Source organism: Pogonomyrmex barbatus, unplaced genomic scaffold, assembly GCF_055798465.1.
Source record: "Pogonomyrmex barbatus isolate J1 unplaced genomic scaffold, ASM5579846v1 scaffold3, whole genome shotgun sequence".
Classification (NCBI taxonomy): domain Eukaryota; kingdom Metazoa; phylum Arthropoda; class Insecta; order Hymenoptera; family Formicidae; genus Pogonomyrmex; species Pogonomyrmex barbatus.
In genome coordinates, this window is record NW_028297127.1 from 9,645,985 (window position 1) to 9,664,118 (window position 18,134).

Consider the following 18,134-nt stretch of genomic DNA (forward strand, 5'->3'; position numbering starts at 1 on the left):
ATTTTTTTGAGTTTAGTCGCAATCTCTGAAACAAAGGGTAAAGTGAACCATTTTGTTTCTTGTGATTGCATTGTTGCATTCGACATTCTTGTTTTATTTTCTTATCTGAATAACATTTTTAATCTCGAATGGATGTTATCAAAGATAAAACTGAGAGGGTAATCATTCAATAACAAAGTCGTAATTATTAAATTCAAGTTTTTTTGGTGGTGTTTCGGGTGGGACAATAAGCTCTATCGACGAGTCCAGCAATAATGCCTTTTTTTTGGGCGAGAGGGTGCTGGGAGTGAAAATTGAGGTATAACACTTCTATCCGACATTTTGTATAAGCACCTCTACTGTACTGACGGGATTCTCCCCAGGGCTTATGGGCTTCCAAAAATATATAAACAGGGATGCCCCCTCCGAATTATTGTCTCGTCGATTGATAGTCCTCTGTACAACTTGGCATCCTTCTTGAATAAATTACTGTCAGGAAGTATCACAAAGCCTTCGACACATGTAGAAAATAGTTTTAAACTTGTCAATGAGCTATCTGACATACAATTGAATGATGACCATACACTTGTGTCGTTCGATGCGGTCTCTTTGTTCAATGTTCCTATCTATCAATCGACAGTAGCTCTTGCAAAGCGCTGGGGAGACATTTCGAATAATTGCGACATCCCTAAAGACGAAATTTTAAGTACAGTCTCGTTTGTCCTAAATTCTATCTTTTTTACGTTTGACAATGTAATCTATAAGTAAATCTTTGGAACACTCATGGGTTCCCCATTATCTCCGATCATAGCCGATTTAGTATTAAAAAATTTGGAGGAGAGCGTGCTTGGAGATATTAGGACATTTGCCTTTTTTCTAGATATGTTGATGATATTGCAATAGCCATTCCTTCCCGATTGATTGACGAGATGCTTGGAGGATTCAACTCGTACCACCCCAGATTGCAATTCACTGCTAAGGTAGGCGGTAGCGAGTTGAATTTTCTCGACTTGACCTTAAAAATTGTTAATAAGAACATCGAGATTGATTGATTTCACAAACCCACATTCTCGGGAAGGTACCTCAATTTTTACTCCCAAAAAAAAGGCACTATTGCTCGTCGATAGAGTTTATTGTTCCACCCGAAACATCACCAAAAAAACTTGAATTTGATAATTTGTTATTGAATGATTACCCTCTTAGTTTTATCTTCAATAACATCCATTCGAGATAAAAAATGTTATTCAGACAAGAAAATACAAGAATGTCGAATGCAACAACGCAATCACAAAGAACAAAATGGTTCACTTTACTCTTTGTTTCGGAGATTGCGACAAAACTCAAAAAAATTGTTGATGATTTTAACGTAAAATCCGCGTACTTCAGTATGAACGAATTGAGAGGCATGATCAGGGTTCATAAGGATTCTACCAGCGCATTCCAAAAAGAATATAGTGTACAGGATCTGCTGCGGCAACTGTGATGTGTGCTATATCGGACAAACAATGAGACAATTAAAAATGAGACTTCATGAACACCAGAGTCATATACGTATAACACGAACACACATTCAGTCATTACCGATCATAGATTAGATTACAATCATGAATTTGACTGGGACGGTGTGAAAGTGAAAATTAGACTGTGAACGTAACTTGCAGAAGCGACTAATCTCAAAGATGCTTTATGTTAAGAAACAGAATAATTGCTTGAATTTACAATCTGATACTGAATTCTTACACCACGCATACATTTTGGTCTTGAGCAGGTTGTAACCTGTAACCAGCTTTGTTTTGACAACAAGCTGTTGACGTAGAATCATCGCGTTCAGTCACTGCCTTGAGCTGAAGGCACACGGACGCGCTGTCGGTGTACGGCTTGGACAAACCGTGCTGCACTCCTGCGCGTGTTTTGTTCGATATGTGTGAGCCGTGTCCATCCGATAATTGACAACCTTTAAAGACTGCTCTATCTCTTTAAGGATGACGATCATAATTGGAGTCAACATTAGTGAGCACGTCGGATGAGCACGGCATCTTATCTTTATTTTTACAATTATTTTTATTTTTATATTCATTTTTGTATACACTGAGGATGACTCAAACTAGAGTCGAAACGTATGTTTCGACATTTTTCAATTTGTAAAAAAGAATGTACATTGCGCACTGCAAACAGCGCTGATTCTCATTTGCCTTTCTATTATTTCATATTAAATAATTTAATTATTGTAATATTAAAAATTAATTTTTTAATATTGCAAAATTGATTTTTACATTTCCCTGTGCGTGTGTGTGTGTGTGTGTGTGTGTGTGTGTGTGTGTTTTATGTATAAATACACACATACATATTTACATATTTATGATACAAATTCGTTTATTTTTTTTTCTCATAATATCTCCCGCAAACAAGATTTTTTACACGCTTATTCTCTTTAAGTGTGGTGTCTGCTATGGACAAGATTTTTTACACGCCTATTCTCTTTAAGCGTAATGTCTACTATGGACAAGATTCTAATAATCTAACATTTAACATTTTTAATCTGCCCACGAGGAACCAGCAATTTTATTGTTATTCATGGCATATAGTCTTAAAGTACTGCGCTTTTTTTTAGCAGTACTAGCATATAATTTGTCTGTCGACATAAGAGACAAATACTTTTCTTCAATCATCATGTTTAAACATATTTCTTCTCTCGCCCTTAATTCTGATTTGAAAACGCACGGCATTAATGGAAGTCGATAATCTATTTCGATAATCTATTTCGATTTTTTGTTTTTAAATTACTTAAAGAGGAAAATATTCTCTCTGGTCGGCATTTGAATTTGGAAGTGATCGGACAGCATTCAGAACATTTGTTAAATTTGGATACTTAGTAATATTATTGGTTATTTTGGAAAATGTAAAATTTCCTTCCACATATTATCAAAATTTAATTTGGAAAGCTTTTGCTTCTCTTTCATTGTAAAATCTAATGGCAATACAATCCATTCTTTCTTTAAAGCATCTTCATCAACATTAGCTATAGTTTTAGCTATACCAGGTGTATGCATAAGTTTTTTCCGGTTTTTTAATAAAAAAAGACACGTAATTTTCAAGGGAAATTAATTTTTTTTTTATTCAAAATATTGGCCATCGGCTTTTACACATTTCGCCCATCTTTCAGGTAATTTTATGAATACCATGCCAGAAAAACTGCTTGTCTTTTGCGACAAACCATTCGTCGAGCCATTTTCCAACTTCCTCGAAATTGCTGAAGTGCTGCTCTGCGAGCGCGTGCCCCATTGATGCGAAGAGATGATAGTCAGATGGCGCCAGGTCTGGGGAGTACGGCGGGTGCGGAAGGATGTCCCATCCAAGCGATTTCAAGGTGTCTTTCACTGGTTTTGCTGTGTGAGACGGTGCATTGTCGTATAACAAAATCACTTTGCCATGTCTTCTGGCCCATTCCGGTCGTCTTTCGATTAATGTGTGGTTTAAATTAATCATTTGTTGGCGATAGCGTTGTATATTAACGGTTTCGCCGGGCCTTAAGAGTTCATAATACACAATACCGCTCTGGTCCCACCAGACACAGAGCATGATCTTCTTGCCGAAGCGATTTGGCCTTGGTTGTGTTGATGGACCGGCTTCGCCAGATGAAAGCCACGATTTTTTCCGCTTCGGGTTTTCAAAATAAATCCATTTTTCGTCACCCGTCACAATTCGATACAAAAATGATTTCCTTTCGCGTTGAAGCAGCATTTCACAAGTGACTTTGCGATTTTCTATTTGACGTTCATTCAAATCGTGTGGGACCCATTTACCGAGTTTATTGATCTTTCCCATTGCTCATAAACGTTTACTGATTGTTTCTTGTGATACATGTAATGCTTCTGCTAATTGCCGTTGAGTTTGAGTTGGGTCATCATCCAATAACTCCTGCAATTGCTCATCTTCGCATTTTTGTGGTCTACCAGAGCGCTCACTGTCTTTCACATTGAAATCACCACTTTTAATTGTCGAAACCATGTCTCACATGTTCTAATCGATGGAGCGTGTTCACCATATGTTTCTACCAGCAAACGATGACTTTCAACAGCCTTTTTCTTTTGATTAAATAAAAAAAGCAATGCGTGCCGCAAATGTTCTTTTTCAGACACAAAACGACATGATCACTGAACGATAAAACAAAGACGCTAGTTTTTGGCGGACTCAACTTGTGTGTGTTTGTAGTTTTAAATGTCAGACGAATAAAATGATATATGTGTCAAATTAATACGCTGCGTACTTTTCACTGGCGACATCTCTTAGTTAAACCGGAAAAAACTTATGCATACACCTGGTAAAAGAAACATCATTAAATGAAGTTTCTCTATCAGTATTGAATAAGCTTACAAAAGATCTAAAAACTTGTAATTTTAATAAAAATTGATTATTTATCGGTAATCTTTTACGAATTTCTTCTGCAGTAGTTTAAAACGTCTCTATCTTCGCGTCGATCGAGTTTTGCGGGATAGCGTCGGTCGGATATGGTCAGGATTCGGTACGAGAAATAAAATATCGTGTCTCTTTATATATCTAGGTTTATATTTATAATACCGACTGGCTGTGGTTTTTGTATGTACAGTATTTACATGTACCTTTCGGTATTTCGCCGTTGGTACGGCGAAAAGACGCGTGGTTTCTAATTATTATATAATCGCTCGGCTCGCGGTCGGTTCTCCGAATTCGGCGCGTTCCTCGATAGGCGCGGCGCGGGCGCGACGGTGCGCGGGGAGTTCGGCCGTCTTGTTTGGACGGATCAGCTGTGTGTAGTGCTATGACGCTTCGATGCAGGAAGCTCCCTGCTTCTCGATCGTCAGAGGAAGATGTGCACAAGGGCTTACTTTTTGGAGCCCAGATTGAGAAGCTCCTCAACCTGTGAATACTTGTGCGCTGGTGGATTTAGAGGAGTGATCGGCCAGAAACTCCTGGCACGATAGGTAGCACCCTAGATCGCTTTTGGAGATGACTGGGAATATCGAGAGCAGTACTGGACTGATTACTGTCTCGCCGGAGATAGGTCTCGATTATCTCCCGGAATCGCCTAATATACCCGATCCGGCCATCGGTCGGGAGTCGTCGGGTACGGGTCGGCCGAACTCGGGTCGGGGTAGTTCCGGGGGATGTCTTTGTCGGAATCCTCGCGATAATTCGCCGAACGCGCTCGGGAATTCCGCGAGGATGTTCGATGGCGCGGTCGGTAGCGGGACCGGCGGTGGTGGCCTTACCGTGTGCGCGTTGGTCCACGCAACGCGCACGTGAAGCCGCGTGATCTCCGGTTTGCCGCGTCCGTTGTTCGACGGGCTTTTCGCGACGGTGGGATCGCGGAAGGATCGCCGTGTCGGCGCCCCGACGGTTGATCGATCGGGGACGTTTTAACATTGTTAATAATTGAGGGGGGTGAATCGGGTGTCGTTATAAATTACATAAAACATCAAGCAATTTTTTCGAACAGTTGTAACTGCGTCTTCGTGTCCTTGCATCAATAATTCGTAAAGATATTCTTCGTCTAAAGATATTTTGTACCTAAATTAATTTTATGAAGAATTTTGTGATTCTCTGATGAAAAGAAAACTGTGTTTACAGAAAAAGGTTTTAAATATTCATTTTTTAAAAAGTTTCGGCAAATTTGAAAAAGAAACTGTAAAGATTTTGGCTGCAATAAATGAATTCGTGTTTTTGATGCTTGAAAAAATGTATTGAATGCATTAAAGAAATTTAAAACGTATTTCAAAAAAAGAAAATAGGCTTTTGTTTCAATATTACCCATTATAGACAACAGATGTTCTCCACGTTGTGTTTTTTCACTTGCAATCATTTCAAAAAATATTTAATTGTTTCCCAAGATTCCAGAAGTCTTTCTACACATAAGTAATGAGAAAGCCAGCGTGTATCACATAATTTTAATAATTTGTGATTTGTTTCTTGGAAACATTCAGAAATTTCATTGTAAACAGATAATCGTTTGGGACTATTGATAATAAAACTAGAAGTTTTTCGAAAAAATTCTTCGCAAAATTCTGATATTTTATTACATGCAGCATGCGCGATTAATACGGCGGAATGGCAAGGGCATGTAAATGTTAATAAACACATGTGGACATACTTCTTCTAATTTTTTTTAAATGATGAAAATTATCTTATCATGACAGACGCATTGTCGCATGATAGGGCTATAATAATATTTAAAAATGGTATTTTCATTTTCCACATTTCACATTTAAATGCTTGAAACAATTTTTCTGCGCTGGAATCTTTGGGATCAATATTAATTAATTTAACTAATTGTGAACGAACATCTAATGTCTGGGTCAACGTATCGTATCATAAAAGTCATCCATTTAGTATTACAAATATCAGACGTTTCGTCAATAAATATTGAAAATTTTGTGTTCTGAATTTTGTTAACGACACATTCCGTTTCAATTGGGCATAAAACGTTTGTAATAATATTTTTACATTTTGTACGACTTATATTCATGCTTTTTAATATATTAGGATCTTTTCCTATATGTTGAAAAAACTGAAGAATCTCTTTTGCAGTTTGATGAGAAATATTTTTGTCGGCAATTGATGCGGCATCTAATTTCTACTAACTTTTTACGCTCATCAAACGACAAAAGTGATTCATTATCTTTCGTTTGCAAATTTTGATTTGATTTATTTATCTCAATGAAACTTTTGTATTTATCTAAATGTCCTTTGGATTCTGTGTGACGAAATATTTGTGCTAAACCACCAGCAATAGTTTTATTGCAAATGGAACAAAAAGATAAACTTGCATTGTTAGGTACTTCTCGTAACCAACATTTAAATTCTTTGATATCTAACCATTTTTGTTGAAAAACTGGTTGAGATATATTTTTTTTATTTTTCATCATTGTTAGATAATGATGATCCTTTTTTATTATTTTTATGATATGCAGAATCTGCATGGGGAGAAATTAATGAACTACATGAAAAATTTTTATTGCATATGTGATACTGATTATTATTACCTAGTACTTCGCGTATTCATGATTGATATCTATTATCAGTAAACCAAGCTTTTATAAAACTTCGCTTACGTTTTTTGATTGATTCGTCACACATTTCCATATCAATTATAAAAGGACAAAAAAATCGAAAAAAGATAAAAAGAAAAATAAAAATATAATATGAAAATTATATGTATGCGTGTGTCACGGAAAGAGATCAGAATTCTGTTATTCGTTAAAATATTTTGCGATCCTAAATCGTCTCTCGCGTATACGTATATGTGTATATATATATATGTATATAAATGTGTATATGGAAAGCTATACCTTTTAATGTCGAATATATTCTTGAATATTAAAAAGTCAAGATGATAATGTATGGGACACGATACACGATGTGACTGAAAGACGATACACGAAGTCATCGAAAGAATGAAATCGTCGCGCATCATGAGATAAAAATGGAAAATCGAGATCGTTATTTCTTTCGTATTCGGCGACACAGCGAGCAGCATAAACTCGACGCCGCTTGTGCAATGACAGGTTAGTCACAATTTATTATTGTTTAAGAAATTAATTTATAAATCACATTATCTGCTTTCTATGTTTTCAAGCCCTATATAAGACAATACGAAAAGCCCGGAAAAGTCAGTCATTATGCTGTCAGTGCGGCTTACAGTTCTCTAAGATAGCATATTCAATATTATACTCTAAGAACTATTGTAAAATTATTGTAAGACATAAGTAAAGTAAAATTATTTTTTTTGAACTCATAAACATCGCGTATCTTACAACGCAGGCACACGCAGGCACACGCATACGATAATGAAGCATATTAAATTATAATGCTGATAATGCTTTATCAGCATTATAATTTAATATGCTTCATTATCGTATGCGTGTGCCTGCATGTGCCTGCGTTGTAAGATACGCGATGTTTATGAGTTCAAAAAAAATAATTTTTACTTTACTTATGTCTTACAATAATTTTACAATAGTTCTTAGAGTATAATATTGAATATGCTATCTTAGAGAACTGTAAGCCGCACTGACAGCATAATGACTGACTTTTCCGGGCTTTTCGTATTGTCTTATATAGGGCTTGAAAACATAGAAAGTACAAAATCGAAATAGAAAGTCTAAAGGGTTAGGGGTTTAGAGAGATAAAAGATAGAAGTCTTAGGTGTCCAGACTTTACATTAGGTTTAGGAATTTAGGGAGATAAGAGATAAAAGTTTTAGATGTCCAAACTTTACACGCACCTAGCATGTGCGTGCGTGTGCGTGTGCGTGCATGTGCCTGCGTGCATGCGTGCGTGCGTGCGTTTTTGTGTGTGTATGTGTGTGTGTGAAATTTTTCGATTTGATATTAGTATTATTTATATGCGAAAGAGAACGTTATAATGTTACGTTCTGTATTCGAAAAAATGCATATACACACACACACACACACACACACACACACACACACACACACACACACACACACACACGCACGCACACGCACGCACGCACGCAACGCACACATCACATTTACTAATATTTTATTTCTATTTTAAGAAAATAAACAATATTGATACAAAATCATGACTGTAATATTTACATGTCAATATGCACATGATAATAAAGTATATTAAAATTTTATCATTATCAATCTAAGTTATCAGTAGTATAATAATGTTACTATTATATAGTTTATGTATTTTACAGATCAAAAGAAAAAGTTTGCTGATATGCTGCAACAGCAGCAAAAACAGCATGAGCTGCAGATGCAGCAGTTAAGAGAACAGCATGAGCAATTATAGTAAACGGGAGCTACTACGGGAGTAAATAAACTTGCTAGTAAGGAGAAAAAACGCTTTTATTGACAAATATAAAAATTTGAACAGATACTGATATGTAAATAATTTTATTGGATCTTTAAAATCATTATCTGTGAAATCTGTTATATTCAAATCTGTTATATTCAAATCTAGATTCTAGGTTGCTAGATCAAAAAATTTGTGAACATCATTATTATATTTAAGTGTCCTACATAATAATATAATATATACATAATAATTGATGGCCCAATAAAATTATTTCCAGATCTGTATCTGGTTAATTTGTAATTTTTAGATTTTTCAACAAAAATGTTTTTTTTATACAGAAACAACTGCAGCAGCAGCAGCATAGCAGCAGCAACAGCATATATACATATATTCACAATTATTATAAAGAATATATTAATATTATTAAATTTATTTAATAAATATAATTGATAATAGTAAAACTAATAGCTGATATGAAAAAGAATATATCAATCGCAAAAATAAATTTAAGTGGGTTATGTCAGCACTCTTACCTTTTCATTATTGTTATTTGTTGTTAAATGTTTAATGCTTCTTTGATAAATTTTTATTAAAAAGAATAATTAATACTTTTTTTAATAAAAACTTATCAAAGAAGCATTAAACATTTAAAAACTAATAACAATAATGAAAAGATAAGAATGTTAACATAATTTGAATTTCTTTTTGCGATTGATATTCATATCAGTTATTAGTTTTATTACTACTGCATATTAGTTTTATTACTACTATTTATTATTAGTTATCATAAAAATATATAGCTTTTTTATATTCAGCAACTCCTTTTTATATAATAATAGATCTAATATTTATAATATTTTATATATTTATTTGTAGGTGTACATTAGATGTACAAAAAAGTTCTGAGCCTTTTTGGAAAATTCAATCTTTATTCATAAACAAACAAAAAAATATTAATCAGCGAAATATTCCCCGTTTGCATCAACGACCTTTTGCCATCTTTCGGATAGTTTGCGAATTACTTGACGATAGAAGTTCACCGGCTTTGAAGCGATAAAGTCATCAATGCATTTTCGTATCTCTTCAAATCTCACGAAATGTGTATCAGCCAAATGATGCTGCGGCCGGAATAGGTAGTAATCGGAAGGCGCCATGTCTGGGCTATACGCCGCGTGCGGGAGAAGTTCCCAGCCTAACGCAAAGATATGGTCCTGAGTCGCTTTCGCAACATGTGGTCGAGCATTGTCATGAAGCAAGATCACTTTACGACGTCCTTGGCCAGTAAATGACCTCTTTTCTTCTAATGCATCGCTCAAATTGATCAATTGTTGTTGGTAGCGGTCTGTCGTGATTGTTTCACCAGGTTGTAACAACTCGTAATACAACACCTTTCCAATCCCACCAGATACAGAGCAAAATCTTCTTGGCGTGGATATTGGGCTTTGGCGTCGATGTCGGTTGACTAGGGTCAACTCATGATTTTCTACGTTTAGGGTTATCATAAAAAATCCACTTTTCATCATCTATAATGATTTTGTGCAGAAAATCTTTTTTCCGAAATTTTGAAAGCAAAGTGAGTGCAGTGTCACGCCGACGATTTTTGTTGTCTTCGGACAATTCATGCGGAACCCATCTGACTTCCTTCTGAACCTTTCCCATCGTATGTAAACATATGGAAATGGTTTGCTGCGTAACGCCAAGCTGTTCTGCAAGCTCCTTTTCAGTTTGCGCAAAGTTTATATCCAGCAGTGCTTGCAATTCGTCCGTTTCAATCTTTTGAGGGTGTCCAGCACGCAGTTCATCTTCAAGACTAAAATCTCCTTGGCGAAATTTTTGATACCATCTTTTACATGTAGTATGACTTACAGCGTTCTCTTCATATGCAGCACAAATCATTGCAGTGGCTTCAGCAGCATTTTTCTTCAAATGAAACGCGAAGTGGATGGAAAATCGAATATGCTCTTTTGTTATTGCCATCGTGAACACTACTGATTTTTGAGGTTATGTGCATCAAACGCCAAACCGTATGGCATTTTAGAAGACCAAATGTCAACGCTTTAAAACCGCAAAAGGGCGGGAAGATATATAAAATTTAAATTATTATTTCGATTGTATGAAATCTAAAGCTCAGAACTTTTTTATACACCTAATATATTATATATATATATATATATATATATATATATAATATATAATATCTATATAATATATAAATATATATAATATATATATATATATATATATATATATATTGTTTATTTATATATTTATTTATATATTTATTCAGTTTTTAATAGTTATATCTAAATATCTTTATAAGACTGCAATAGATTTTTTTTAATATAATAATTACTTTTTGCAAATAAAAAGCGTATATATTGGCCAAGAGTGAATTTTTGTATTTACAAATTTTAATTTTTTATTTACATGTGAAAAAAATATATTGTAATAATGTTATTAAATTAATGAAATAAATGTATAAAAGTGTAAAAATAATCGACAATGGCATCGCGCCTCGCATGGTTAATTCGTATCATGAGATACCAGCTTTCAATCAGCGGTTCTCGAGAAAGAAGAAGACAACAATTGTCGGTACTCCTTCTCTCCGACCACTCAAAGCTGGCCGAAGAGCGTACACGGACGAGCGCTCGCGCTAGTATGCCAGCCTATCCCCTCCCCACGTGCTGTAGCGTGGCTGCAATTGTACATGAAATGGCATCCCTGGAGTACGGTTGTATTGGTGGACGGATAGAATTCGGCGACGACGGAGTCGGCTCGAGCGGACTCAATGCGCTGGGGAGACCCCAGCAGCTCTCGGCTTGCCGTGCGAGGGTTTGAAGATGGTTTTCGGCTAAACCTTGGCGCACTGGGGAGGACCGCAACAGATCTCAGGCTTGTTATCAGAATCGGTTCGGATACTTGCTTTTTTCGAGATGCTCTCAAAAGGCGAGCGCGGAACAGGATGATTTTCTGTGGAGAGCGATGCCTTTTTATACCGAGATCGACTTTGGTATTTTCGATTGGATCGGTTGATCTCGGGGATAGCATCCCTCTCCACAGGAGCGGAGAAAAAGCATCGGATATAATTGGTTTTTTGGAAAGGAAACGGAGCGGGGATATGGAAGAATAGGAAGAGGAATTCGGTGGTGAGGTAACGGCGCGAGGTCAGTTATGCGCTTGTAGACGGTCGTGGCGCGGTGCGGGACACTTGCTCGCTTGCGTGGCGCGGTGTCGGTGCGGCGCAGGGCGCATTAGCACTTGCTGGTACGGCGCGTGATGCGGTGCGAGGCGCGCTAGCGCTTGCTGGCGCGACATGTGTGTGGCGGCGGTCGCTCATCTAGGATCTCGTTGATCGTTTCGAGAATGCTAGCTTCGATGTTTTCGCTTGCCATTTTGCTAATGGATTAAGCGAATAATTTTCATTTTGTTCGCTGGTGGTCACGTTTTCCCTCTACTCTAGCTAGTTTTTTCGGCAGTTAATTGTTTATTTCCTAGCTTAAATTTTCCGGGACCTCGATGCTGTTTGATTTTGATGTCACGCGGTTTGCCTCTTCTTTTTGTCGCGATTGCCCGGGGTTTGTCGGTGGGAACACGACCGACACATTCGGCGTCGATCGAGTTGTTGTCGTCGCTCGACGGCGCTGTCGGATCTCGTTTTCGGCGGCGTTGTCGGATTCGGTCTCGTCTTGGGCAGGCGTGTTGTCGAATTTTGGTGCGCCGGGCGACGGTTTTAAGTTTTGGAGGTGGATGTGCTGGTACCATTTCCCACGCTTGTTCCGTAAATCAAAAATTACGGGGGAAATGGCTGTCTTTATCTCCAGGGGTCCGATGTAACGAGGCGCAAGTTTCGTTAAATGCGTCTCGTTTGCTGGAGAAGGAGTGGTCGCGCTCCACACCCACTCTACGATCTCAGGTCGCTAGTCCCGTTGCCTTAGGTCACAGTTTCGCGCTTGTTGTTGGAAGGCTCGTGCCAGATTAATACGAATTTGTACGCATCTGCGAGACGTTAACATAAGGCGTCGAGTTTTTTATTGACGGTAGCGTTTGTGACCGCTGATGGACGGCTCCCGATCGAGATTTAAGTATGCTGGCGAATACCCGGTGGCGTCGTTGGTAGCGGTGTTAAACGCAAACTGCAGTTCAGGCAGCGTTTTATCCCACTTCTTTTGGTTGTGCCTCACATACTGTGCTATCATTGTTTTCGGTACGATTTACCAGGTTTTCGGTCGAATTGCAGTGTGGGACGTAAGGTAAACCTTATCCTAAACGCGCGGAGTAATCGTTCGATTTCATTTGCTTTGAACTGCGTACCGTTGTCGCTTAACATCTCAGTCGGGTAGCCGTATCGGAAAATGATCGCTTTTAGCGGATTCGGCGGTGGCGTGGCGGAGGGGGCGGATCTTGAGCCACTTTATGAAACGGTCCTGCATGTTGAGAACCCACGTATGTCCGCGGAGGGAGCGCGGTAAAGGCCCGAGACTCGATTAGGTCGAGTGTTATCTGCTGCCATGGACGGTCGAGCGCAGTTGCGTGCATTGTTCCGGGCGGGTGCCGAGTCGGCACTTTATACGCGAGGCAGTTCTCGCATGAACGCACGTATCGGGTGATGTCGCGGTACATTCCCGGTCAGAAGTAGCGGCACACAATTTGCGTGATAGTCTTTGCTAAGTATCCGCGCATCTTCCGAATTCCCCAGACTACCGCGAGGCATTCCAATTCGGTTGCGCTATAATTTTTCTCGGCGCCGTTTAGCATCTGGCTCGCGTACGCGATGACGCGTTCCCCCTCCAGAAAATATTGCGTGAGTACGACCCCGAGGCCAACAGTACTCGCGTCTGTTTGTAATATGAACAGCCGTGCAAAATCGGGGCAAGCCAGCACTGGAGCGATTATTAGATTATTCTTTAAGGCGTTAAATGCACTTTGTCCTTCCTCTCCCCATTTCCATCATGTATTTTTCCTCGTAAGCGCGGTTAGCAGCGCGGCAACAGTGGCAAAATTTTGGATAAACCGCCGATACCACGAGGCTATTCCGAGAAACTGATGAATGTGTTTCACGGTCTGCGGGATGGGCCAATCGATGATCGCGATAGTTTTCTCGGGATTAGTCTTTATTTCTTCGCGATTCACGATATGCCCGAGATATCGTAGTTTTCGGTACGCAGAATCGGCATTTTTCGCAATTTATGCGGAGTCGGGCTGCGCGCAGTCGGTGAAACACCTCGCGTAGATGCTGCAGATGTTCGGTAAATGTCTTGTTTGCAACGATGATATCGTCTAAATAGGCGAACGCGTAGGGCTCTAGTTCGGATCCGATGACGCGATCGAGCAGCCGTTGAAAAGTCGCCGGGACGGAATGCAGGCCGAACGGCATGATCTTGAAGTGCATTAATCCCCAGCCCGGCACGGTGAATGCGGTGATCGGTCTGTTGCTGGGAGCAAGAGATACCTACCAGTAACCGCTCTTTAGATTGATGGTAGACAGGTACTTTGCTCCGCGCAGTTTGTCATGTGGCGGTAATCTGAGGCAACGGATAGGCGTCGCATTCGGTAACGGAATTCACCTTTCGGAAATCTATGCAAATTCTTTCCGTTCTTTTTTCGGACTACGACGACCGGAGAGCTCCACGCGCTCGTTGACGGTTCGATTATACCGTCCTGCAGCATTTGATCGACTTCCGCGTCGATAATCGCTTGCATTGCCAGATTCCGCGGTCGGTATCTTTGTTTAATTGGCGTCGGATCGATAAGCTTAATTTGGTGTTCGATTAATTCGGTCGGTCCGCGGACATTTTAAAATCTCTTCAGCTCCTCTTCGAGAAATACTCTGAGTTGTTTATTCTCGGAGATCGGACAGCTTTGTTTTGTCGAGGTTGTTTCGGACGCGATGGTGTAAGGCGGTGGTGATCGTAAGGTAATCCCGAATCCTGCCCACACGTCCATCCCGATAATCATGGCGTTATCGAGGTATGTGGTAGGATACGGAACGTATGTCATGCAACGCGATGTGGAAGGTGGAGTGGTACGCGAATCGTATCCGTTGTGCTGACCTGCGTCCCGTCCGCGAGTCACACCTGACCTTTCGTTCGTCTGTCGGCCTGAAGCGGAGTTGTCTCAGGAAACGCGCGGTCGTATGGTCGATGAACAACAATTCTGATCCGGTGTCGATCATCGCCTCTATTGGATGGTCGCGCACGTGGATGATGCGGCCGCGGGGTGTAGCTCACGGCTGGGATCGAGACGTAGCCGCGATGTTTTCGATCCGTCTGGCGTTTCCCGGTGGGTGACACTCGCGCGTGAATACCCCTTCTTTCTCGCATTGGGAGTAGAATCGCACGGGCGGTCTCCGGCACTCGAAGCGTATGTCCGCGCTGTCGGCAACAATGGTCGCGGAGATTATGCGGTTGCGGTGGTACGGCTAGTTTTCGCAGCTGAATCCCCCCGGTGGTCCGTAAAGTTTGTCCGTAGAGTTGTTTTTGAATCAACTCATATTCGGTCGCCCGAGCTTGCAGGGCGCGGGAGTTTGCGGCATCCTCCCGACGGATGTATATTTTGTAGTCGGGGTGCAGATTGGCAAACAATAGATCGGTCATCATGAGCGTCTGAAGTGCCGTCGCATACTTCGCATATGTTTCCTCGGGCTTCTGCGTGCGTGAATAAATCTCTCGTAACAAGGCGGTTCGTTCTTGTTGTGGACAGAATTGCACAAAGAAATCTTGCCGGAAGACCTCCCACACGGGCCAGTAGTGGCGATTATTCCGGTATCACAACATCGCGTTTGGTATCCTCGTAATAATGTGGGTATGCCGGTCAATAATTGTTTCTCGATGAAACCATACGTATCGCCAAACCTACCACCAAATCAGATGGGATTTAGAAAAGGAATGGGGACAATGGACAGCGTATACGTATTAAATTATTTGGTCAATAGACAAGTGAAAAGAAAGAGAAGGAAAGTAGTAGTTTCATTGGTGGATGGGCGGCGTTTGATTCGGTGGATAGAGGAGAGCTGGTGCGATGAGGAACAGAAGAGTGAGGGAGGGGTTAGTAGAGAGAGTAGAGGAGATTTGTGCGAGACAAAGAGCAGAATAGGTAAGAAGATAGGAGGACAGATAGCAGAAGGACAGCAAGATGATTCAGACAAGGATGCCTCTGAGCCCTTTGCTGTTCAATATACTGATCGCGGACTTGGAAGAGGAATTGGGGAAGATGAAATGGGGTGGGGTGAAATTAGGGGGAGAAAGAGTGTACTCGTTGGCTTATGATGTGGTACTGTTGGCGGAAGAGGAGGGAGGTATGAGGAGTATGATGGAAAGATATTGAAAAGAATTGGAGAGATATTTGGATGGGAAGGAATGATTTTAAATACGGAAAACACAAAGATTATGAGATTTAGGAGGGGAGGGAGAAGATGAGGTAAGGCTACGTGGAATTGGAAGAGAAAAAGAATTGAAGAGGTAAAAGAATTTAAATATCTGGGATATATGTTGCAAAGGAATGGAAGTCAGGAGGCTCACGTAAGGGAAAGGGTAGAAAAGGCGGCAACAGTAATGGCGCAGGTATGTGGAATAGGGAAAAGACGATTCGAGAAAGATTGGGAAAGGAAATTATGGCTTTTTGATGTGCTGGTATGGACGGTGGTATGGGCGGAATTTAGGGATGGGGGATAAAGGGAAAAGGAAAAGGTGGAGAGAATGCAGAAAGATTTTTAAGATGGGTTTTAGGAGTAGAAGACAGAACACCAGGTTACTTAGTAAGAGAGGAAATGAAGAGAGAAAAATTGAGAAGCAGAACCGGAAGAAGGACAGTGAGATTTGAGGAGAGGCAGAGGTGGGAGGTTGTCGCAAATGTGTTTGGAGAAGATGAGGGGAAGCATATTGAGAGGAAGGGAAATGTCAGGATGGGAGAGAGAAAGGAGACAGTTTCTTGAGGAAAGGGGAGTGCAAATAGTAGATTGGGATGGAGATAGAGGAGAGGACCGAATAGGATGGCAGGAATTGGAAAAAAAGGATAAAAGGATGCAAAGAGAAGAAAGGTGGGAGAGGATAGAGAACGCTAAATTTAGCAAATGGTATAAAGGAGTGAGGGGAGAGGGGATACCGCGTTATTTGACCAAAGGCTGGGAAGAAAATAAATGGAGAAGGATGGCCAGGTTTAGGCTAGGAAATGAAATAAGGGAAGGAAGATATTGGGAGGAAGAAGAGAGAAAGATATGCAGATTATGTGAGGGAGAGACAGAGTCGTGGAAGCATGTGTGGAAGAAATGCAGGGAATGCGAAGAGGGAGGGGAGGGGAATTGACAGGAGGCAGTGGGGAGAATTTTGAAGGAGGAAGGAGAGGAGGAGAGTTGGATGAGGGAAGTGAAAAGAGTGAGAAGGGAGGAAGGAAGGGAGGGAGGTAAGGAGGGTGAGGGGATGAGAGAGGAGATAGGTATAAGATGGTAAGAAAGGAGATTGTAAACGGAAACGGAAGTCCCGAAGATGGATAGGGTTACGAGAGGCGGAGAGAGAGAGAGAGAGAGAGAGAGAGAGAAAGGGGGGAGGGAGAGAGAGAGAGAGAGAGAGAGAGAGAGAGAGAGAGAGAGAGAGAGAGAGAGAGAGAGAGAGAGAGAGAGAGAAGTGGCAGGAGGATAGATTGCGAGAATAAGTAGGTTAAGTAGTTGCAAATAGGTTAAGGATTCTGTATCAAAAGTAACCCTAAGGAAAACAATAAAGCATTCATTCATTCATTCATTGCTATTAAAAAAGCTATAAATATTATGTTATTAAAAAAGCTACAAGATTTTATAAAAAATAAAATACTTATAATTGTAAGCATAAAATACTTAGTAATTGTAATCGCGTGTATACATGACGCGAGTCTCTGCATGATAGGAAGCGTGAGCGCCGGCTGCTATCTTTTCCTTTGCCGCGCGCGCCCCACCTATCATCGAACGTCAAATGACCAATGTCGACATGCTAGGCTGTCTTATGGATCAGGCGGACGAGCGCTTTTTTTCCGCGCGCTCTTATTTGTACGACTTTAATATTTATTATTAATTTTTATTATAACACGAAAGTTATTGCCAATATTGCAAAATGATATAAGACATTTTGATTTATCTTGCTCTTTTCTACCTTCTCACGAGCGATGATGCAAATGCTTTGAGACACCCTGTATATGAGGCGCATGTGATTTGTGTATATTTTATGTTTTTTAAAAAAGTAAATTTTGGTAACATTTTTGTAACATTTCTTACAAAATTTTTTTAATAAAAATAATATTTTTTATAAAACATATTTTTCGCATCAAATAACAGTTTTTTATTGCGTTTGACATTTTTCTTTACTTTTCGATATCATACATTA

The 18,134-nt window shown here is 39.9% G+C and overlaps 1 protein-coding gene and 1 pseudogene across 3 annotated transcripts in view; both read left to right on the plus strand.

Annotated features, from left to right (window-relative positions):
• Nucleotides 1-18,134, plus strand: part of LOC105433428 (galectin-8) — a 420,969-nt gene that overhangs the window by 262,395 nt on the left and 140,440 nt on the right. The window lies entirely within an intron of this gene.
• LOC148936037 (uncharacterized) lies at nucleotides 11,026-18,129 on the plus strand (annotated as a pseudogene).